This window comes from Alosa sapidissima, chromosome 6, assembly GCF_018492685.1.
Source record: "Alosa sapidissima isolate fAloSap1 chromosome 6, fAloSap1.pri, whole genome shotgun sequence".
Taxonomy (NCBI): Eukaryota; Metazoa; Chordata; class Actinopteri; order Clupeiformes; family Clupeidae; genus Alosa; species Alosa sapidissima.
The window spans coordinates 14699412-14704921 of record NC_055962.1 but is presented as its reverse complement, the minus strand read 5'-3'; the positions used below and the strand labels follow the sequence as shown (position 1 = coordinate 14704921).

At 36.7% G+C, this 5510-nt stretch overlaps 1 long non-coding RNA gene across 1 annotated transcript; it reads left to right on the top strand.

Annotated features, from left to right (window-relative positions):
• Positions 1-951: 951 nt before the first annotated feature.
• Positions 952-5150, top strand: LOC121712196. Its single transcript, XR_006032529.1, has 6 exons — positions 952-1213; positions 1972-2065; positions 2652-2724; positions 3257-3371; positions 4268-4359; positions 4462-5150. It is a non-coding gene; the product is annotated as an uncharacterized LOC121712196 (long non-coding RNA).
• The last annotated feature ends 360 nt before the right edge of the window (positions 5151-5510 follow it).

Genomic DNA, 5510 nt, shown 5'->3' with positions numbered 1-5510 from the left:
GGTTGCAAGTCAGGGTTAAGTGCCTTGCTCAGGGGCAAAACATTAGCAGGCCGGAATTGAATCCAAACCTTTTTAGCTTCCACTTCAAAGCCCAATTCTGCAACCACAATACCATCATCAATCCTTATGGAGACATCACCACTCAACATATCAAAACAATCCCACATAGGGATCTCTGGATTGTAAATCTACACCCTCAGAAAAGTCAGAGTTCAGGACAAGGGTCAGGAGTGTGTGACCATGAGAACGAAGAGCCACACACACCTCTTTGTATCACTGCTCACCTCTTTCAGTGTGTCAAAATCCTCACTCTCTGTTAGCATAACACACACACACACACACACACAATGTGTGAAACTGGGTTAGGGTTAGCCAAAGATGAATTATCCCACGCCAAATAATGGCTTAAGCTGAAATTCTCACAAATACCGTAGCTATTAACCCATTTAAGCCCACATTTTTCCCAGACATGCAAATATGCAAATCATGTGCTATTAGCAACCCTTTGAAGTAATCAATAATTATTATTTTTTTAAAACTGTTGAAAAGTAGATGAAAAAGTGAGTTTTATTACCGGTCACAATTGTGACCGGTGGGATAATATGCGTATACTCAATTAAAGGTTGCTCAAATTGCTTTTTTGTTAAAATAAAGGTATTCTGACAGGACTTTTCAAACTGATATGAACACTGAGACCAATGGCAATAATAAATATGAAAAATATGTAAACATTGTTTATTTACCAGGAGCTTCGGTTCGTTAAAATAGAACCCTGAATGTGTATGTCTGCGTGCGTGTGAGAGTTAGTGTAGATGGTCTGCGTGTGTGTATCTGCATGGGGTGTGAGAGTTAGTGTGCATATTGTGTGTGTGTGTGTGTGCACGCGCATATATATATATATATATATATATATATACACACACACGCGCGCACACACACACACACAATATGCACAGTAAAATTGACAGTGTTATTAAGTGTTAATTTTTCAGAGACATATTTTTCAGTGTTCATTAGTGTTAATTAGTGTAACTTCGGGAGTTGTTTGAACAAACATGTACACCCACGGTGTAATTAAAACTCACAACCTAGTGTTTTAAGTGGGTGTGAATGTACGAACTCTGGGGTGGAGTCATTTACACTTCCGGTCCTTCAGTTGAGATTTTTGAAAAGAAGATGGACGCCATTGAAGTACAGCGTGGGATAGTAAAAGGTAAATTAATTTGTTCCCTCTACTTCTGTAAGCTAGAATAAAGTTTACAAATGGATCTGTTGACTGACTAATTATAACAGTCTGTCGACTCATTGACGTTTGGTTGAACTGAACACTATTGCTTGGTTATAAAAAATTGCTGCTAGCTAACATTAGCTGAGACCACGAGGGCATTCGTTTAACTGTTAGGCATTTGTAGCAAACAGAGGTGTAAGGTAACCGTTAGCCTGGTTGGTTTGGTGCAGTCTCCATTCTCTGTATGGCACTGGTATTAGTTTCTGTTAGAGTCTGTTGGCTTCATTTGGGTTAGATCAATTTCTTTGTTTCCTAACTTATAAAGGGTGCAGGTAAGCCAAAGAGTATAGAAGTTAGCTAGCTGATACTAATTTTAGATATTTGTAGAAATTGTGGTTCAATAGCTTGCAAGCACGTGCATAAGGATATTCAGTCCATCAGGCATAACGTTACAGCTGAGCAGAGTAAGAAATGTTTATTCTCTGAAATTATGAGCAGTTTTTTTTATGGATATGGTAAAATGTAGACGAGTTTACTGCCTAATGAAATTATTTAAATTATTACCAGTCATGTTGCTTAAAAAGTAGGCATTATATGAACATATTTTAAGACAAAACACTTAACCTGTGGTAAATAATGTCAGAATAAAGTTTAGAAGTCCTTTGCTGGTTAGTTGATATACTGCTGATAGTCAAATCATTGTTGTTCTTGTATTGATGTAATCATTTTCTTTGTTTTAACAGGGTCAGCAAAATGCTCATCAATGTCCAGTACCATGGAGAAAAAAGTACCTCAAACTGCAGCCTGGTTTTTCTTTTCAAAGTTTAATTCGAGAAGGTGAGGTTTTATGTGAGTTTAGCCAAAGTCCTTTTAGGCAAGTCCCTCCACTCGGCAGCCATATTGTAACTTTGTTTGTATTGTAAATTGTATGCTTTTTTTTTCTTTCTTTTTTCTAGCTTGTTTAGACTATGAATCAGCCTGACCGTAGGCATGTTTCTTAATGATTTCACACGCACACTTAGTATCCTGGCTGGAGTTAATGCAGATCCTTATGATCCTTTTTAAGAAATACATTTGAAATCAATCAAAGTTCAAAATCCCTGTGCACAGCCCTTTTGCAGGTGCTGATGGTGTGCAGTATAACTATTAAAAAGTCAAAAACTAATATAAATCGCACACTGGAGGGTATATTTTGTTGACTTTATTTGGCGTGAAGGCTTTAGGTTCACGTTCAAACCTGATGAAGAAAATTGTGAAATGTGTTGTTCACGCCAAATAAAGTGGGTAAGGTTAAAAAAAAAAAAGATTTTGTCACCCTTTAGTTGAATTAAGTGAAATAAAATCGGAGACCGCATTTCTTAAAGCAGCCCTTTAAGATTCCAATTTTTCTTTTTCTTTTCTTTTTTCTTGTTCTTCAAACAAGGCACATCAATCCACTGGTGCAAAAGAAGAGAACACCTCTGCCATAGGAGATTCAGCAGAAAAAGGCCAAACAGGTGAGCATTTAAAATTAAAATATCACTAGGAGAAATCCTTGTCTGTCTCGTCTCCAAAATGCAGAAGCCTGGCTTTGTGTTCCAGTAGTGTCAAATCAGTGGGCACATTCAATCTTGCAGCGCTGCACAGATCTGGCTGAACGTAAAGTATGTTTATTAGATTCAGTCAGATCTGCTTGCAGATCCAGTGCTGCAAGATCAAAATCCCACTGATTTCATGCTACTGGAACACAAAGCCAAGCAATTTGCTTCCTTCAGATACAGGTCTTGTTATAATCTCTCTGTACACTTTCCAAGTTTACAATACTTCTGTTTGTCTGTAGAGACCCTCATCACACAACCACAGAAGTGTAATTATATTTTGAGCACTATCAGTGGTATTAAATAGCGTTTGTTTTTTGACGTTCTAGCTGCCCCCTTAGCTTTCTTGTTTGTACTCTGGATTTAGACTTTTTAGAGGGTGCATGTAAGTTTTCTCTTTACAAGTGCATTTTCTCTTTACAAGTGCATCACATTCTTTTTTTACGCATAGATGGTCCAGGAGGTTCTGGAGAAGAGTTAAATGGGAGAGGAAATAATGGAGGAATATAGTAGAGCACCTTGACACACTGTACAAGAAGGCATCTTCTGAATATTCTGGTCCATGGGTATGTTTTGTTTTGAATAAATTAATCTAATTGTATACAACAGTTAGGTCCAGTCAAACTATTAACTCTTTTCTGACTGAACGAGAGGGATTCCATGGGTGGGGTTATCTCAGGACATCCCTACTCAGACTTTTCAGTGGTAGTGCCATTTTTACATTGATCCAATGTTATCGTTCCATTCATTCAAAGTGAGAGAACATTGTAACATAACATCACAATTGACTGTTTGAGAGAGAGAAATAGAGTGCATGTAATAGGGTGAATAATGTAATGTGAAATAAAATGAAAAATCATTATTGTGCACATATAGCCTCACACAACCTGCCTGCAGAGTGACAAGAAAACCCTAAATTAATGTATTTTAATCCAGGTATTAGGTAGTAGAATTGCTGTGTAAAAACAATATTGAACTGGTGATTGTGGGGTTGATAAATGCTATAAGGTAGAACCTTAGCTGTAGGGATATCTATTACCAACTACACAGTGGCTCCATTTTCAAAAAACTCCTGAAGACCCAGCTCTTTAGAGAACATCTCCTCTCATAGCACTACTTACAACAAGTCTTGCTGATCCTAGTACTTACCACGTGTCTTGAACTGACACACAACTGTTTAAAAACAGCACTCACTGATGCACTTATTCTTACTGTACTCTACTGTTTTTAAATTGTCCTAAAATTGTTGAGAGAATTGCTTTAAAACTTAAACTGCTACCATGTTAGTCGCTTTGGTTAAAAATGTGTTAGCCTAATGTAATGTAATATTACTTAAGCATATTTTAGTGGCAAGAAGCGTTAAGTCTATATTTTATCCATAATCCATGTTTAATCACTCTTCCATTTTATAGCTTGTAATGTTGTCTGAATATATCTAATATAATTTTCCTATTGTTTTAAGAAGGATACCAGTACGAAGTCAAGGAAAAATATATGCACTCGGCATTGTGACCGTTTCCTAATCTCAGGGATCCTTACTCCACCAATGGCTATGTAAGATTTTACTAATTTCCATTTAAAGTTATATATAATAATAATAATAATGTTCAACTATTGATCTGGATAATCATAGTTCTTGCCCACATTATTTTGCAGGAACACTTCTACGATGCTGGAAGAGGGACGGGCTATCTGGCATGGCGCCTAAAGCAACGAGTGTCGCAGCGTTTGGTCAAGAACAGCTCGGGAGCCTTGGAATACATGAACACCCTGAGCTTTTTAAGGAGGTAGACTTTCTAATGAGGAGACACAGCACTCAAAAAATCCTCCATAGAAATGCATGGGGTTAGTTTGTAACGTATGGTGTTGTCTACATATATCACACCCCCCTCTGTGGCAAAACGTGGACATGTAAATACATTGAGCCAATCATGTGGTGTGTTGTGAAGACATTGATTGTGCCAATCATGTGTTGTGATCTTGCCGCTGGAGCAAGATTGGTGTTGTGAAGCCTGCCGAAAGTGCCCAAAATGCGTTGCAATATGGCTGCTGAGTGGAGGGACTTGTCTAAAAGGACTTTGGGTATACCCACATGTAACATCACTTCATGGTGCAGGTGCATTATCTGTCTTGCTTATGAAAAATTGGCCCATTATTGCACATCTCTAGTAATAGGTTTGAAGCAAAACACAAGTTTGTGAAATTGTAAAAAACTCTTGATTATATTGTTTTATTTCTTGTTTATGAAATGTTTACTCAGTGTTGCAGAGCATTTTCATGCATATGTGGTTATGGATTGTGAGGAACATTGTTTTATTGTTAAAGTCAATGATTTTGTATGAGTATAAGGCCTTTGCTCAACAAAATGCTTATGGACCAAACTTTGACATATATATACATTGATTTGAGCCATATCATGGCAAATGTTAATAAAAAAAAGAAAAGTAATTAATTTGCTGTGGTTTGTTTAATATGTTTATTTTGATAAATATATGGCTCTAGAAACTAATTAATTACTCCAATAGAGTTAATTATATACTCCAATAGAGTTAATTTTAACTCTGATAGAGTTAATTATGAAACACTAGGCTAGTGTTAATACGGCAACACTATGGCAAGTGTTATTTTAACACTGATGAGTGAGGATTATATAAACTCTGGAATAGTGTTAAAATTAACACCTGTAGAGTAAAATTAACACTGGC